The sequence below is a fragment of the Triturus cristatus genome, chromosome 7 (genome assembly GCF_964204655.1).
Source record: "Triturus cristatus chromosome 7, aTriCri1.1, whole genome shotgun sequence".
NCBI classification, from domain to species: domain Eukaryota; kingdom Metazoa; phylum Chordata; class Amphibia; order Caudata; family Salamandridae; genus Triturus; species Triturus cristatus.
In genome coordinates, this window is record NC_140590.1 from 211,211,894 (window position 1) to 211,228,570 (window position 16,677).

The 16,677-nt window shown below is 46.1% G+C and overlaps 1 protein-coding gene across 1 annotated transcript in view; it reads left to right on the top strand.

Annotated features, from left to right (window-relative positions):
* Window positions 1-16,677, top strand: part of LOC146809238 (zinc finger protein RFP-like) — a 114,105-nt gene that overhangs the window by 64,581 nt on the left and 32,847 nt on the right. The window lies entirely within an intron of this gene.

The following is a 16,677-nucleotide window of genomic DNA, read 5'->3' on the forward strand; positions in this document are numbered from 1 at the left end:
CCACTGCAGCGCGTATGCGCAAACATTGATGTGGCCCTGCTTATCCACTTGCCATTGGGTGACGTAACCCTGGACATACTCATTGTATAGATGGCATATTGCCAGATTGGCCTGTTCATGTGTTCATGGCGTGGTGCCACATTAAACTACGTCATGACTTCTCACAACTCGCTGTGTCCCCTCACTTACTCAGAAATAGTTGCATGTGATCTCTGCCCGTCTCTCTCTCCCATCGATTGCAGTTGGCACTCTAGCTGCGCTGCCCTCTGGCTGGCCTGACTCATCCTCGTTGTCCTCAAAATATGTTAGTTCCACATCTGTACCTTTTTTCGTGGCAAGGTTGTGCAGCATTGCACAAGTGGCAATTATCTTGCAGCAGGTGATGGGTTTGTACTGGCGTGCGCCTCCGCTCTTGTGGAGGCAGCGGAACCTGCTCTTCAGTAGTCCAAACGTGCGCTCCACCACATTGCGTGTTGTTTTGTGGGCCACGTTGTATCGTCTCTCACTCTGGGTTGCTGGGTGTAGGTAGGGAGTGAGGATGAATGAACGGCATGCATATGCACTGTCGCCTGGATGAGTAAAAGGGAACCATCAGGTACATGCCTCTATACACTCTGATTTGCAGGTTTCAAGGGGCGTCACTGTTACTTACCCAGCAGGTATCCCTCTCGGAATTCTCCGGCACTCAGTCGTGTGTAGATCCCACTATTCTGGAAGATGTAAGAGTCGTGGGTGCTCCCAGGAAACTTTGCGACAATATCTGTGATGATGTTCCCTGCATCACAGATCACCTGCACATTGATGGAGTGGGTGGACTTCCTGTTCCTGTAGATGTGCTCTGTATCAGCTGGTGGACAGATTGGGATGTGTGTACCATCAATACAGCCGATGACATGGGGGAACTGTGCCATGTGATAAAAGTCTGTTTTTGTTTTCTGCAGTGCAGCCTGTGTGTTTGGGAAGCTTATGTAGTGGTGCATTCTCTGCATCATGGCATCCAGGAACTTCCTGAAGAAACGGGACAGGCAACTCTGGGATACACCACCCACCGCAGCTGTCACCACCTGATAACTGCCGGATGCCAGTAGATGTAGGCTGCAGAGCACCTGCACATGTGGTGGTATGGCGTGCGCCCTTCTTGTTGGCTGGTCCAGGAGTGGGTGCAGGTCCCTTATCAGGTCCATGATGGTTTCGGGGTGTAGCCTGTACCTCTCATGTATCTCTGCATCAGTCAGCTGGAATAGTGTGATGCGCTGTCTGTAGATTTGTTCCTCCCGTCGCCACACCCTCAGTCCTGCTGCCTGTAGACGTAGGCGCCTTGCAATGACGTACATGGCGGCCATGTTGTCCACGCTGTTGCATTTTGGGATTGCTTATGTGCATTGTTGATGGTTACCACCTGCTTTCCATCCGTGTTAATTACCGACTCTTATTTACCGATTTTCCTGGATTTCTTAATTACCGACTGCTCCTACATGTCATTTTAAATTTTTACCACTTCATATTTACCACTTCATATTTACCGATTCGTTAAATGTGTATTCGGTAAATATGAATCGGTATTTTAGAATTCGGTAACTATGAATCGGTATTTACCGCCTCATATTTACCGAAAAGTGGTTTTTGGACTCCTACATCTCACTTGTCTGAATACCGGTCGGTAACGGCATATTTACCGAAAATCGGCCGTTACCGACCGGTATTTCGCTACCTACATGAGGCCCAGGATGTGTATTTGAAAAATGTTGTATGATGCAAGAACATGCCATCGGCAAACAATTATAGATGGAGAAGGATCAGATCAATGAAAGAGAAGGTTTAAATGTTTAAATAATTACTGTACTGATTGTGAATTAAATAAAATTTCTGGCTCAATATGAAACATTGTTGTTACATGCTGGAGATTTTATGGTGAGCAGTGTACTTAATCAGAAATGCTGGTTTTAATTAATTTCATAAAATGAATATTTTAATGTTTACTATATTTATTTTTGGTACGATCTGCAATAATGAAACATAAATATACAATTAGAAATAAAGTTGCACCAAATATTTTGATGATTACAATGCTAACGATTAGCTTTTAGTATCCATGAATGTGGTATTCTATACAAGAATATTTCAAAGAACTAACATTGGACATGGATGTTTTTGAAGCATTTTCTATCCCCTTGCACTTCCACTGACCTTGCCAGGTTCATTTAAAAGCCTGAGTATTTATATCTGAGAAAATACCTTTACTTCTATTATAAAACAGGGTTGTGCTTGCTCTCCGAACCTGGCACAGTTATCATCTGCTCTGGGGACATATTAATAATGAAGAGCACCAGCCTATTCATCTATAATTTTGATACGTGGTTCAAATACATTGAAGACACTGTTTGGTGTTCGGCATGACTCAAGTGTAATATTTACTTTTTCTCAACTGATAGAATGTTTAGTATCCAGAACGTGAATTGACCATGGATGTACATAATCCTTGTAGGAAAGTAGGTTCTGCCTCTTATGGTTACCCCCACTTTTTCTAAATGTGATACTGTTTTTGACTAGTCTGACTGGGATCCTGCTAATCAGGACCCCAGTCTATCTGCTTTCTCACTGAACTGTTATGTTATGTACTTAGGTACACTCCAGATTGGATACTGGGGTACCCTTGTCAGTCCCTACTATATGGTACCCATGTACCCAGGGCGTAGGTATCCCAGAGGCCTCCCATGGGCTGAAGCATGTATCATGCCACCCATGAGAGGCCATGCAAAATGGAACTACAGTCCTGCCATTGCAGCCTGTATAATTTGGTGCATGCACCACTTACTAAAGCTATAGGTTTACTATTTCTAAGGGTCACTGCACTTAAACCCTATAAGTCACCCGTATAGCAGGCCTTAACAATCCTGAAGGCAGGGTGCTTGGTTCTAAGAGAGAGGGTGCCACTGCATGAGCAGGACACCGCAGCAGTCTACGGAGCCCTCTCTCCCGGGTTGTCAGTGAGAGCCATTTACAACATATGAAGTGGCATTATGCAACCGCGTAATGATCCACTCTAAAATGGCTGAAACTAACCCAATCGTGTTTGGTGTCAAACATGTTGGAATCATATCCCCCACATTGGTAACTGGTGTGGGAGGTATGATTCCACCCCTCAGAAGCGAGCTTCGTTGGGTCCCTGGTGTTCCCGGTACCGGCCTTCTAGTCCTGGGCAGCACAAAATGGTTGCTGCAGATCAGAGACACTTTTCTGCCCTCCTGCTGCTGAGCCAAGCTCAAGCAGGGGAAGGCAGAACAATAGCCATCCTGTCACAAGGAGGTGTGACCATCTCCCATCTTAGTTTACTAGGGCTGGGTAAGTGCGCTTTCCAGTAACCGAAAGTCTGCATGAGGGGCACATTTGGTGTCCCTTTGCATAGTCCAGTTCAAACTAGTCCTGGTAGCCGTTGGCTCCTGCTCTGGTGCGAAACTGGACAAAGGACATGGGTGTAACCTCCCCACTGTCCATACCCTCTGCTGGGATGGTCCCCTGAATCTGTCCAACTCTCTCCAGTGGTTACAACAGGGCTTACCTGGCTGTAGGACCCCAGATTCGATGTGGACAAGATTCTGAACCACAAACCACTGAACTTCGACCATCTGGACACTCTGTACTTCGCTGGACTTCGTGGGGGACTGATTTCATCTCCCTCTCAGTATGAAGCATTGTATGTGCCTGTGCACCATACAGCATCTGTGTAAGACCTGTGGAGCATCAAGGACAACCAAAGATATCTCCCTTGGAGTGAATGAGTCACTGTCCTGCATTCACAGGCACCGCAACACTGCTGTCTGGTCTGCTGACCCTGAGCTCCTACGGACTCTGAAGAATTCAGCAACACAAGAGGTAGGTTTCTATGTCCCTCAAGGTCTAAGCTGCCATCCCACCAAGTTTGAGGTCAGAATCCCTCGTGGGGGCTCCAATACCTGAACCCCTGTGCACTGTGTATATTTGCAAGTGCATATGCTTGTTTGCATTTCCTGAACAAGTGTATTGGGCTACGAGTAGCCCCAATCCCTAGCACCATTTCCTACTAAGAACTCTGGCCTCCTCACACCGAGTGCACTGTGGGCTGCTGTTTGATGAAATCACTTGAGGTCCTCTCGGGACTTCTGTGCCTCCAGCCTGTGGGTCAATTTGAGGGTCAAATTTACTTTTCTTGGGCTTCCATGGTTGATCCAGGCTTGCTCTGACTTCCCTGTGTTTGGTGAGTCTCCTAAAACTTGCTGGTCCGAACTGTGCACATCCTTGAACCTCTGCATAGGTTGCGGTTGCCAAGGCTTGTCGGTGCTCCAGCAAGACATCAACCTCTCAGTACTCAACAACCTTTGTGGGACAGCTTGTATCTGGCTCCTGGTCATCCTCAACATCTCCTGGTCCCCATAGCTGCAGAGTCAAGTACTCTATCAATGCACAAAAAAGCACCCGACATCGATGGGCATTCATCTACCAAGCCCCTGGTCACTCCTGAGGGACCAAGACTCTGTGCCCTCTGCTTTCAGGTACTCTTCGACCAGAATCCACCTTTGGATTCCAACAGATACTTTTCTTCCTTCCAACAGTGGCTCTTCTTCGAGGTCCTTCATTGGGTTCAATTTGGGTACCTCAGTATCCACGGGTGGGGTGGCTCGTCAACCTCATAACTTCCAAAGGGTTTCTTCGAAGTCCACTGTGAAGGTCATTAAACTTTAAAACTTCAATGGTGACTTTTCCATGGAATCGTACGGAGCACGCGGTCGTGTTCCCACCATGCACCCGTCCTCCGTGGCGTCCCTACTTACTTCCCTCTGGTGGTTACTTGGGGTCCCAGCGATTCTAAAACCTCTCGACACTGTCTTGACTCGACTCGCGGTTCTTATACCACTATTTTAGTATATGGTTTGGTCCCCCCCGGGGCACACAGTGTAGTAGCGCTATTTACTATCATTTCTGTGCTAAATTATTGCGTGCTTTGTGATTATCTCCGTGTAGGAGATACTGTGTCATACTAGAGAGTGTTATATTAATAAATAATATTTTTATAACTACTGTGTGGTTCTCCCTTCATTTAACCAATACTATCAGGTTGCATTCTGGTAAATCAAGCTGCTTATTATTCCTTCAAGACTAAGCCTGAAGGCTGCTTTCCACAGCTACCACTTGGATAGCTTTCAAAGGTTATCTCTGACCTCTTAAATCACCAGAAGGTTTGTTTGGACTGGTGCAAGGAGCCTACTTAAATTAGTAGACAGCATATAAAAGGCCAACTTCTCACATTGGTGGCAGCGGTGGGATTCAAGCCTACATTGTTTTACCAGATAAATCTTTGTATTGATTAACTGAAAAACCACTAGTACTAGGTACATATAATACTAGCTTAGAATAAGTAAGTTCTACTGAACTTAGGGTTGGGTAAGTCAAGGGTTTAGCACACCCTTTATCCAACCTCAGATACCTTAGTTCCCACTATGTTAGGTAGGTGCAACTCCTCACCACACTTAGTATGTCTCCTAAAGGAGACGCCAGTGGCTCTCTGCCTTCTAGATACAGTGAGCTTTCGTTCCAAGAATTGAAAGCCTTTTGTGCTTCTAGAAAGTTGAAGAGAGAGAGAAGTGCCAAAACTCAACGTCTGATAGAGATGTTACTGTTAGATGGCCTAAGGAAGACTCCTGGGTCATATGAGCAGGACAGAGTGGGTGGGACAGGGAATGAAGACAGGTCAGGAGGTAACACCTTTTATGACCTGGAATCTAACCCTGATCAGGGAGAACCTGATAGTTCTCACCTGGATAACTTAGATCTTCAGGAGGAGGATGGTTGAAGGTCCTCTCTTTGCTCCTCCTGGAAGAGTGCAGAGTTTACCAAGGAGATCTAGATCTAATTCTGCAGAGTCTAATCACTCAGGACAGTCAGTAGGGACCTCTGTATCTAGCAAGAGGGACCACTTTTATAGGGAATACCAATTTCGTGAACTTGAGAAAGCTAGGCTTAGGCTCAAGCAAGAGCAATTGGTCCTTGATAAAGAGTCCCTAGAAGTACAGAGAGCTAGAAAAATGTTGGGACTTTAGTCCCATGGTGGCAGCAACAGTGTCCCCACAGTTAAGGACCATTCCTTTGATAATAGGAACCTGAGCAAGATTGTCCCTACTGTGTTGGGGATGACATCCATAAATGGATAACTGCTTTAGAGAGAGCCTGTAAAGTTCAGAGTGACCCTCAAGAGCAGTGGGCAGCTATCTTGCGGCTCTCCTTTGCTGACAAAGGTAGAGATAAGCTCCTCACTGTTAGAGAAGAGGATGCTGACAACTACTCAATCTTGAAGATTGCTTTCATTGATGGGTTTGGCTTAACCACTGAACAGTATAGGATTAAGTTCAGAGACACCCAGAAGGCACAGAATCAGGATTGTGTAGACTCAGTTGATAGTGCCATTAAGGCTCTGGAAGGCTGGTTTCTTGGCAGCAGAGTGAATGATTTCAAGGGATTGTACACTTTGATTATGAGGGAGCAGATCCTTAATAATTGCCTAAATCAGTTATTGCATCAATACTTGGTTGACTCTGATCTGACTTCTCCCCAAGAATTGGGAAAGAAGTCAGATAAGTGGGTCAGAACCAGGTGAATCAAAAAAAAGCAGAACAATGGTGGTGACCAAAAGAAACAAGATTCTAAAATTCCAGATAAGGGTGGGGACAAGGGTAAAGATCAGAAACAGTCTTCATCAGGGCCCCAAAAACCTGCATCTGGGTGGGAGTCACAATTCAACCAAGGTAAAGGCAAAAAGAAACCTTGGTGTTATCTCTGTAAACAGAAGACACATTAGACAAGAGATGCCTCTCCTACCACCACTGCCCCTAAGGCAAGTGCGCCCCCTAGCACAAGTACAAGTGGTGGTACAGGGAACAAGGGATTAGTAGGGTTAACCTTGGGCTCTGGGATGGGTTCTGGCCTAGTCAGCTCTTCAGCTCAGGCTGTGCTTGTCTGTGATGGTGGCATGGCTATTACCCCCTATTTGTCAGTCTCAGTAATCTGGGAAAATACAGACAACAGCCTTTAATCAATGGTAAGGAGGCCATGGCATACAGGGACACAGATGCAAGTGTCACTAAGGTGACAGAGAATCTTGTGGCTCCTGACCAAATAATACTTAGAGAAATGTACCAAGTGACCAATTCAAACAATGTCAGGACTGACCATTCCTTGGCAGTTGTTAAGTTCACCTGGGGAGGGGTGACTGGCCTTAAGAAAGTTGTGGTTAGCTCAGACCTACCAGTAGAATTTTTGTTGGGCAATGATTTGGAAAGTTCAGCCACAGGCTTCATCATATTTTCCCATTAAATATTAGATCCAGCTTAGTTTCAGTGAACTGCACCATATTGTTCAAATACAGAATCTAAGATTAGAAAGCAGAAGATGCTCTAAGTTGCAATATATCCTGTAGGCCTGAAGGAAGTCCATGGGGCATACTGGATCACGTATGCTGCATATCCCCCTTCAGCTGCTCCAATGTTGTTGACTTTATTGGTCTACATTTTTGCTAATTGTCGTTTCATATATACAGCCAGCACTGCACAGCTTTGTGATTCTTGTGTGCCCACTTCGGATGGTAAAATAGTAGGCTAAAGATACTTTGCAGAACTTATGAGAAAATGTGCAGTATTTACATTAAAACAGACTTCGATGTTCAACTGGTATGAGCCATTTTATATATGGTGAATATTAATTCTGCAATTCCACTCATATTGTTTCTTGCAGAGGAGTACAAGAAGTGTGGCAGCAGGTGCCGTCAGAGAACCTGCAAAAGCAAAACTAAGATTGGAAGGTGGTGCACAATAGAGTGCGTTGACGGATGCTTCTGCAAATGAGGAAATGTCTTAAGTTCTGGTTGATGTATACCTTGGGGTGAATGTCCTTGAAATGTTGATCTATACTGACCGTGGCCCTCCATGTTATGCTCACTAGAAGGGGGTTATATCTCCACTAGCATGCACATCAGAATTGGTGGCGGGACCTGCCAAATGAGTGCCTCCAAAAGAGTGCCCTTCTGTAAATGAGAGCTCAGTTACTCCTTTAAACCAAATGAGATCTGCAAAGTGTCTTTGAATAGAATAACAATACATGTTTTTACAAAATGATATTGTTAGAAATGGGGGTCGCTAGTTGGCAGAGGTAGGTACCTTTGTCCAAATTGGGACCCTTGCTTCTAGTCAGGGTAAGGGGGTTACAGTCCTAAAATAACCCCTGTCACCCCCTTTCTAGCTTGGCTCAAGCAGACAGGCTTATCTCAGAGGCAGTGTGTAAAGCATTTGTGAATACATGCAGTATAACAGTGAAAACACTACAAATGGACACCACACCAGATTAGAAAAATAAGTAATCTTTATCTAAACCAAAACAAGACCAAACAACAAAAATCCACAATACAGTATTAAAAATAAGGCTTTCAAATGGAAGAAATAGTTCAGTTCAATGCAAGTTGTAAATGCGACACTTTTCTCAAAAGAACCTTTCATGCATCACGAAAACCAAAACAAATAGCCGCAGGGAAGGTGATGCGTCGGTTCCTTACACACAGGGAAGGTGAGGGGTCGGTTCCTCGTTTCGGGGGAGGTGATGCGTCGGTTCCTTACTGCAGCGAAGGGTAGGTGATGCGTTGGCTCCTTACCAGAGAGGAGGTGATGCATTCTTTTCTTACTGCGTGGGGAGTTGATGCGTGTGTTTCTTACTGCGTCCCACAACGATGCAACAGTTTTGGGGCCTTGATGCGATGCGTCCAACCTGTATGATGCGTGGTTTCGCGCAACCGCACAGCAGGCTTGCGTCGGGTTCGGTGCGGTGATTTCGGACTTTGGAGATAGTTGCACCCGATGCGTCATGCAGCGATTTCTTGAGACGCAGCAGGCGCTGCAACGGTTTCCTCGGCGATGCATCAGAAAAAGGTGCGGATGCGTCATGCTTCTTCGCTGTTGTGTCGATTTTCCAGATCCCAGCCACAAACAGTCTCTAGAGGTCCTACTGTTGGTGAAGTATTTGTGTCCCTGAGACTTAAGAACGGGAGGCAAACTTACTGTCAAGCCATTGGAGATCTTTTCTTGAAGCAGGTGACAAAGAAAACAGCAAAGTCCTGTTTCTCTTTTCCTTGGAAGCAAGCAGCCACTGCAGGCCAACTCATGACAACAAACAGCACAGGGGCAGTATTCCTCCTCAGCTTATCTGGCTCTTCTCCTTGGCAAAGGTTCCTCTTGATTTCCCAGAAGTGATCTAAAAGTCTGGGGTCTGGGCCCCTCTTTTCATACACAAAAATCCTTTGTTCTCTAAAGGCAGAGAGTGTCTTTACCCAGCCAAAACCAGTTGTGTGTGGCACTTTGCAAGTGCACAGCAACCTCCATTGTCAATGTGGGCCCTGGCTTCAGACACACCACAGGGGGGCGGAGCCGTCATTGTGACAGGTACATACCTATTCAGGTGAAGGTGCTAATCCTCCCACCTCTCCAAATGCAGACCAGGCCTATTCAGCCCAGCCCTGACTCCAGGGTCAGTTATGTTTATAAGATGTTATAAACAAACTCCCCATTCTGTCCTATGGGAACAGATAGCCTTGCAATAGTGAAAAACGAAATTGGCAGTATTTCACTATCAGGACATGCCATACACATCAGGGGTACCTTGGGCCTACCCTAGGGGTGACCAATATGTAGAATAGGGAAGGTTTAGGGACTGGCAAGTTTGTGTAGTTGCCATGTCAACATGGCAGTCCCAGACTGCACACAGGCTCTGCAATGGCAGGCCTGAGTCACATTTTACAAGCTGCTTCTGTGGGTGGCACAATCAGCGCTGCAAGCCCACCAGCAGCATTTGGTTTACAGGCCCGGGGCACACATACTGCACTGTACTAGGGTCTGACAAGTAAATCAAATAGCCAATCATGGAAACACTAATCCATAACACATTTTACAAAAGAGATCATATGCACTTCAGCACTGATCAGCAGTGGTAAAGAGCCCAGAGTCATAAAACCACCAATAAAAGGTCAGAAAAAATAGAGGAGGAAGGCAAAATGTTCTGGGATGACCCTGCAAAAAGGACCAAGTCCAACAGATATCTTATCTATTGTATTTGTTAATTGCACTCCTAATGCAATTTTCTTTGAAGTATTTTAGAATCCAATATTAATAAAAAAACGATCACTGGCAAGATTCCATCTAACATGAGACATACACGTCGGCAAGCCCTCCTCTGTAGAATTTAATTATCCAGAAGACGAGTATTCAATGGTGCTCGGTCAACCTTTAGTACAGGGGTGCTGGCCACTAGTGTCGGTGTTAGACTTGGCATCCTTGACGTGGTGTTCCTGTTTTTGCTGACTTCGTTTTTGCTGGTCTTAGTACTCTTCACACTTTACCATTGCTAACCTGTGCTAAGGTGCTTGGAGGCTTCCTCTAAAACATGGTAACATTGGCTCATTGACCTAATTGACATTTAATTTACTTAAAAAAGAAAGTAAAGTGGCACTATGTGTGCCCAGGGCCTGTATATTACATTCTACTAGTGAGCCTGCAGCACTGATTGTGCCACCTACTTAAGTATCCCTTTAAACATATATCAGGCCTCCCATTACAGAGCCTGGGTGTGCAGTATAAACTGCCATAATTACTTGGCACGATAAACCATTTGCCAGGCATAAACCTTCATTTTTAATACATATAAGGCACCCCTAAAGAAGGTACTGGACAGCCTCAAGGGCAGTGTGCAGTGTACCTAAAAAGTTGGACATGTACTTTTAAGTTTTACATGTCCTGGCAGTGAAAAACACTTACATTTGTTTTTCTCTACTGCAAGGCCTGTCTCTCTCTCATAAAATAACATTTGAGTTGCCTTACTACATTTCATAAGTGTAATTTACAAATGGGAGGAGATATCCCCTTCAAGTTTGGTGTCTCTGGAATCATAATTTGAAATCCTAACTCATGGTGCAGCCAGACTTTAAATAGCAATTCTGAAAATGCAACTTTTAGAAACTTGACATTTTCTTGCCTTAGCCATTTGGTGCCTGCAACCTGTCTCTGGTCACATGATTGGATGTGGTTGGCAGCTAGGGTTTCTGCATTCCTCCTAGACAGCCTCACAAAATGGGAAGATAAGTTTGACTGAATGGGCCATCACCAAGAGGATGGGAGGGAGGAACTGGACCCATTCTCACTTACCCCTGAATAGTCTGTGTAATGACTCCACATAAAGGGCTAGATAACCCCTGTAGTTAGTCTGGACCGGGGCAGAGATACTCTGCTAAGAAGAAGGACTGCTACTCTGCTGAACTGCACTCTGCTGGACTCCTGCATTGATGTGCTGATCTATTGTCTGCTGCCCTCTTGCATGGGTGAGAAATCTGGTCGTACATCTCATGAATCTAGAACCCAGAGTGACTCCAAGGGCTAGTTGGCTGGCCTCCTGATAGGAAGCCTCATGGACAATACAGGCTTCCAACAACCTTGCAACGTATCTGGGCACTGCCATCTGTAACTCTAATCTGCCAAGTAGAGCCACTCTAGCCCTGAACCCTTGGAAGTTAGCCTAAGGTGCTTGGCAGCGAAACCAATGCATCTTCTGTGCTGAGCGGTGCATCCCCAAGCAGAAGTGATACATTTACTTGGATGAGCGGCACATCCCAAGCACACCTGACTCATTACTGCTGATGCTTGGATTGTACCTGTTGCAAAGACCAGCATCAACCCTGCTGTCCTAGGAACCAATGCATCGCTCTGACAGATTCAAAGCACAGGTTCTTGCATCTCTCATCAACCGCAGCGTCGACGCTGGACTCCGAATAGCAGCTTCGCAGCTCCTTGGAACCGATGCAACACCAGTAGCACAGTGCATCGCCGAAGCCGGACTTTGCATCACAGGCCCCACCGATGGGATCCTCAACGACAACGCAACAGGACCTCACACCGCAGCCTAGCCGCATCTCACAACCAATGTATTGCTTTGGTTGCGCAACCATCCTCGACTTAGATCCACATAATGCTCCGCAACCAGGACTTAAGGTACTTTGTTTAGTAGTTTTAACTTGGTCCGTGTAACTGGTCCATGCTTCATCGCAGTCAGCCTGAACTTGTGACTTTGTCCTGGTCTGACATGACCAAATATCACCAATAGCGCTTTGTGGCGCTATTTTCAAAAGATATTTACACTTCAATATCTCTAGTTCTACAAATTGTTATGTGTTTTATTCTGGTCTTGTTTATTTATGGAATTAAGCTCCAGTTTTCTAACCTGGCGCGGAAATCTTTTTGTGTGGTGCTGTCATAGTTTTGCTGTTTAAAGTCTTGCACAAATACTTTACACGTTGCCTATAAGTTAAGTCTGACTGCTCTGTGGCAAGCTACCAGTGGGTTGAGCACATGTTAATTTGGGGTTAGCTTGTGCCTTATCCTGACTAGGACTTTGGCTGCTGCTTGATCAGGGCTCACATCCCAGTCAACCAGTAATGCAATTTCTAACATTGGTGATCAGCAGTGAGGAGAGGACATTGTGTTTGTGCTGTGCCATATAGTGATTTGGTGTACACTACCATCCCATATCTTAGACCAATTCATGTTTAAACTCAGAGATTGGTCTTTCTGTGTTTTCCAAATACATTCTTATTCTACCTGATGGTTGTGTCTGTGACCTCACCTGCAAAGCATGGAGTTTGAGCTACCTAAAATGGAGTCATACACTGTGGTCCAGCTGAAGCAGTTCTGTAAAGAAAGGCTTTCTGCCAAGAGCACCAACAGGAAGGTGGAGCAGTAAAAGGCACTGAAAGGCCTAGTCAAAAGTCCATCAATCACTTGCAACAGAAACAGATGCGGGGGAGAGAAATATGAGGAAGAATCAGAGTAGCAGCAACAGAAGTGTCTGGGACTGCAAATTGTTGAGGAGGTGGGAATCTACCCCCCGAGATTAGAGGCCCCTTCACTTGCAGGTAGCAGTGTGTCCTTCCACAACATGTCCCCAGAGGAGCTAGCGGAGAGGGCATACAGGCCGGAGAAGGCTAAGCTGAAAACAGATGGATGTTGGAAATGGCCCTTTTAGGGTGCTTTCCCTCAACCTTTTTCTTTTTTCTTTTCCAGTTTTCTGGATGCTAGCCGTGGGACATTGAGTACGTTTGACACTGCCGTTCAGTGCCAAAGCACTGTGCTCATCATATTATCATTGAGTTAGCTTTAAGTCCCATATCCAGGGGTAAGACATATACCCAGGGCATGTATCTCAAATGCTCCCCTGTGGGCCTGCAGTACATGTTGTGCAATTCGCACAGGTAGCTCATCGATTCTGCCAAAGGTTTGCTCGGTTGGGGCCTGTTTGTGCAAGTTACTGTAACTTGGCTTTGCTTTTAAAAGCTATGTGCCAAGGTTCTGCATTTCTCCTGCTATATTGTAGCACTCCCTGGTGAAGGGATGTGGTTTTGGGAAGAGGTAGGGCATGTGCGTTTGCTGCGTTGCATGCAAGGGTCTTGAATGGCACCTGGTGGTGTGTTTGTGTTTGGTACAACAGGGCCTGCTTCTCGCATTGGTTTAGCAAGGGGGGATGTTGGGAAAGACTATTGATTAGTATTTCCTACGAGCAGAAGAGTAGCAGAGTAGTGTTTGTTATCAACAAGTTCATAATGGTGAATCCTCTCTGGTAGGTCGAGTGGATTCAACATCACGCAGCTGGAAATGTCATTTTGGGAAAGTAGGCATTTCGATGCTCGTGGCTCTGTGAGTCTGCCGGCTTGCCTCCACTTCACATCTGGGTGCTAGGGGAACAGCTACATCTGTGCATTTCTGATAGAAGTCCATAAACTAGGGGCCCAAGAGAAACTGCAGACCTCTGACACTGATGGGCCTCTCTGGGATGGTTATGTGGGGGTGGACTTGCCAACTGCATACCAAAGGATAGGGCCTTGACCCCACTAAAGAAGCTGATCAAACCACCCAAGGTAGGATGGCAGACCGGACAAGATTTAGAGAGGGCCTGTGCATTTGAAAAGTGGCCTTTTGAACTGACTGAATTTTCAAAGGCCAAAGTGGGTATAACTACTTGGGCTCTGGCCTCTGAGACGCTTTTGGATTTGGAACCATAATACCCTGGTTTGATGCTGGAACATCAACACAAGGAATCATTAGGGCAGGAGGGACTGCAACTGGACTATCTGCAGATTTGTGGTGGCCTGGAGCTTGTCATGCTCCAGAAGGGGGATATTACTTGATGGATTTTGCCTGGATGTTGTTGATCTGCAGCTAAGTGACAACCGTCGCGGCCCGGGTCCCTAAGTACTCTCCGAGTGCCGGTTAGCTGGCTTCTTGTCAATGAGATCCAAGGAACACAAAGGATCTCACCATTTCCATGTGCTTATAAGTACCTCACAGGGTGCTGTGGAAATGGGTGAAAGTGATCGTCGGTTGGGACAAGGAACGTCCTGTCGCACATCATCACACTGTGCAGAGGAGCGTTCTTGTAAAAATCAGCTGCCACCTGCGGTGCTGGGGTGTGAGGAGCTCAAGGAGTGTGGGGGAAGTTTGCAGAATCCGAGGGACCCGTGCTTGAAAGCAAAGGGACCTGTGCTAGCTAACACTCCAGAGTGTGTGATGTCTGAGGGGTGTTGGGGATACCTGAACCGGTAGCTGAGACTGTCTTTGTCCTCTATATCCGGTGGACGACAGTACCTGATATCACAGCCTCTATCCAAGGTTGCTGGCTCCCTCTTTCTGGACCCATGCCATACGGTACTTTGTTGTGGGGAACAACATGATGAGGCCCAAGGGGGTTTCATGAGCCTTGTGGGCACCTACAGCTCTATGTCTGGGGCTACGGCAGTTCACACTTCCGCTTGAGGGGAATACATTTCTCTAGAGATGGAAGTGCGTGAGCTTCCTGGGTCACAACCTTTTGTCTAAAGAGGGGATAGCAATCCTGACCTGTGGCCTTTTGACCTTTCTGTTTATGGGGAAGTTTGACAATTGCATATAGCTGTTAAGTGTACATACAATGTGTATATCATTTGGATTTCAATGGGGAAGTTCTACAATTGCGTGTAACAGTAAAGTGTACACACAATGTGTAGATTGTTTTAATTTCAGTGTGTGTAATACAAATACAAGTATTTTTTACATAGGGTGTGGAGTCTTTTTGTGGCATGCGTTGTGGGGGGGTTGCCAATACTTTATGCTTGAGCCATGAGAGCCTGAGTGCTCGGTGCCCAGTGAACCAAGGATGAGCACATGTTATCCGACATGTGTAGCGTATTCATCATATTTGGAACAGTGGATTTTGACTGGCTTTAATGCATCCCAGCCAGTGTGAAGCCATTGGGTTGAACAGAAGAAAATAAACTGGCTATGGAGGAGAGAATTACTTTGAAGAATTTGGCCCATGAGACAAGTCTTAAGGGAATGGACATCAAGGCCAAACAGGCAGATCCAGCAGTAATGGAGGCAGCATTTCTTCAGTGCCCTCTGGAGGCAAGAGGGTCCATATACCCAAAGTTCTGGTGGCTGGCTTTGTTCTACGCATGATTTTGACAACTGGTTTGATGCTTATGAAATTGCCTTACAGATGCACAAGAGGTGGACTAGGGAGTTAATCTGTGGAGGCATATCGCTAGCAATGGAAGGGACACCCTACTGGCCCTGGAGAAGGAGGGTAAAATGAGGTGTCCCCCCATGAAGGAACCTCTTCCCAGCAAGTATAGACTGACTCCAGAAAATAAGAGCCAGATGTTCAGAAACAGTCAGAAGCTGGACCAATAGACCTCAGTAGATTGTATGGATTCCTTTTACAAGGAACTGGATGGCTAGGTGAAGGGCAGTGATGTTAAAGATTGTCAGGGGCTGTACAATGTAAATGCAAAGGAGCACATGTTCAGTCTTTGTTTTGCAGATCTGCACCAACACCTTATTGACTGTAAGCTCTCTGACCCCAGGGAGCTTGCTAAGGAGGCGGACCACTGGGTCAGCACCAGGGTCCATAAGAAGGTAGTGGGGGGATTACAACCAGGGCATGTAGTGTCCCCCTCGGAAGAAAAAGGGGGGAGATAAAAGTAAAAATAAGGAGTTTTCTAAAGTGTCCCAAGCTAGTTTCTCTGGTCAGGACCCGAAATTAGAAAAAAAAGAGATGGTTCCCTGACAGTAAGTCTTCAGGGAGGCACCCCTTAAGTGTTATGAGTGCCAAGCGGAAGGGCACATCAAGGGGGATGCCTAGTGTCCCAAGAAGACACCGTCCCCCACCAGTGGGTAGTCACTGGGGTCGGCTTGTATAGCAGTTGGGGATGAGATTGTCCCAGTTAGTGTGGGGGCAGAGTAGAAGACTTATATGCCTAGTAATACTAGGAAATAAAGGCAGTGGATCACCATCAATAGCAAAGGGTAGAGGCTTTGAGAGACTCTGAAGCCTGCATGACAACCATCAGATGTCATCTGGAGATCTCTGAGGAGGTAGTGCCTAATTAATTCCACCAAGTTGTTGCAGCTGACAACCATGAGAGTCACTATCAAGTGGCTCTGGTTCCCTTTGAGTGGGTGCGGGGGGGTCCTCAGGTTCCTTGAGGTTAGCTGTGAGTCAATCCATACCTGCGAATTGTCTTCTTGGCAATGACCAAGAGCACTCCATCAGGAAGTTAAGCTAAGATCCCACTTGGAGATGTAATGG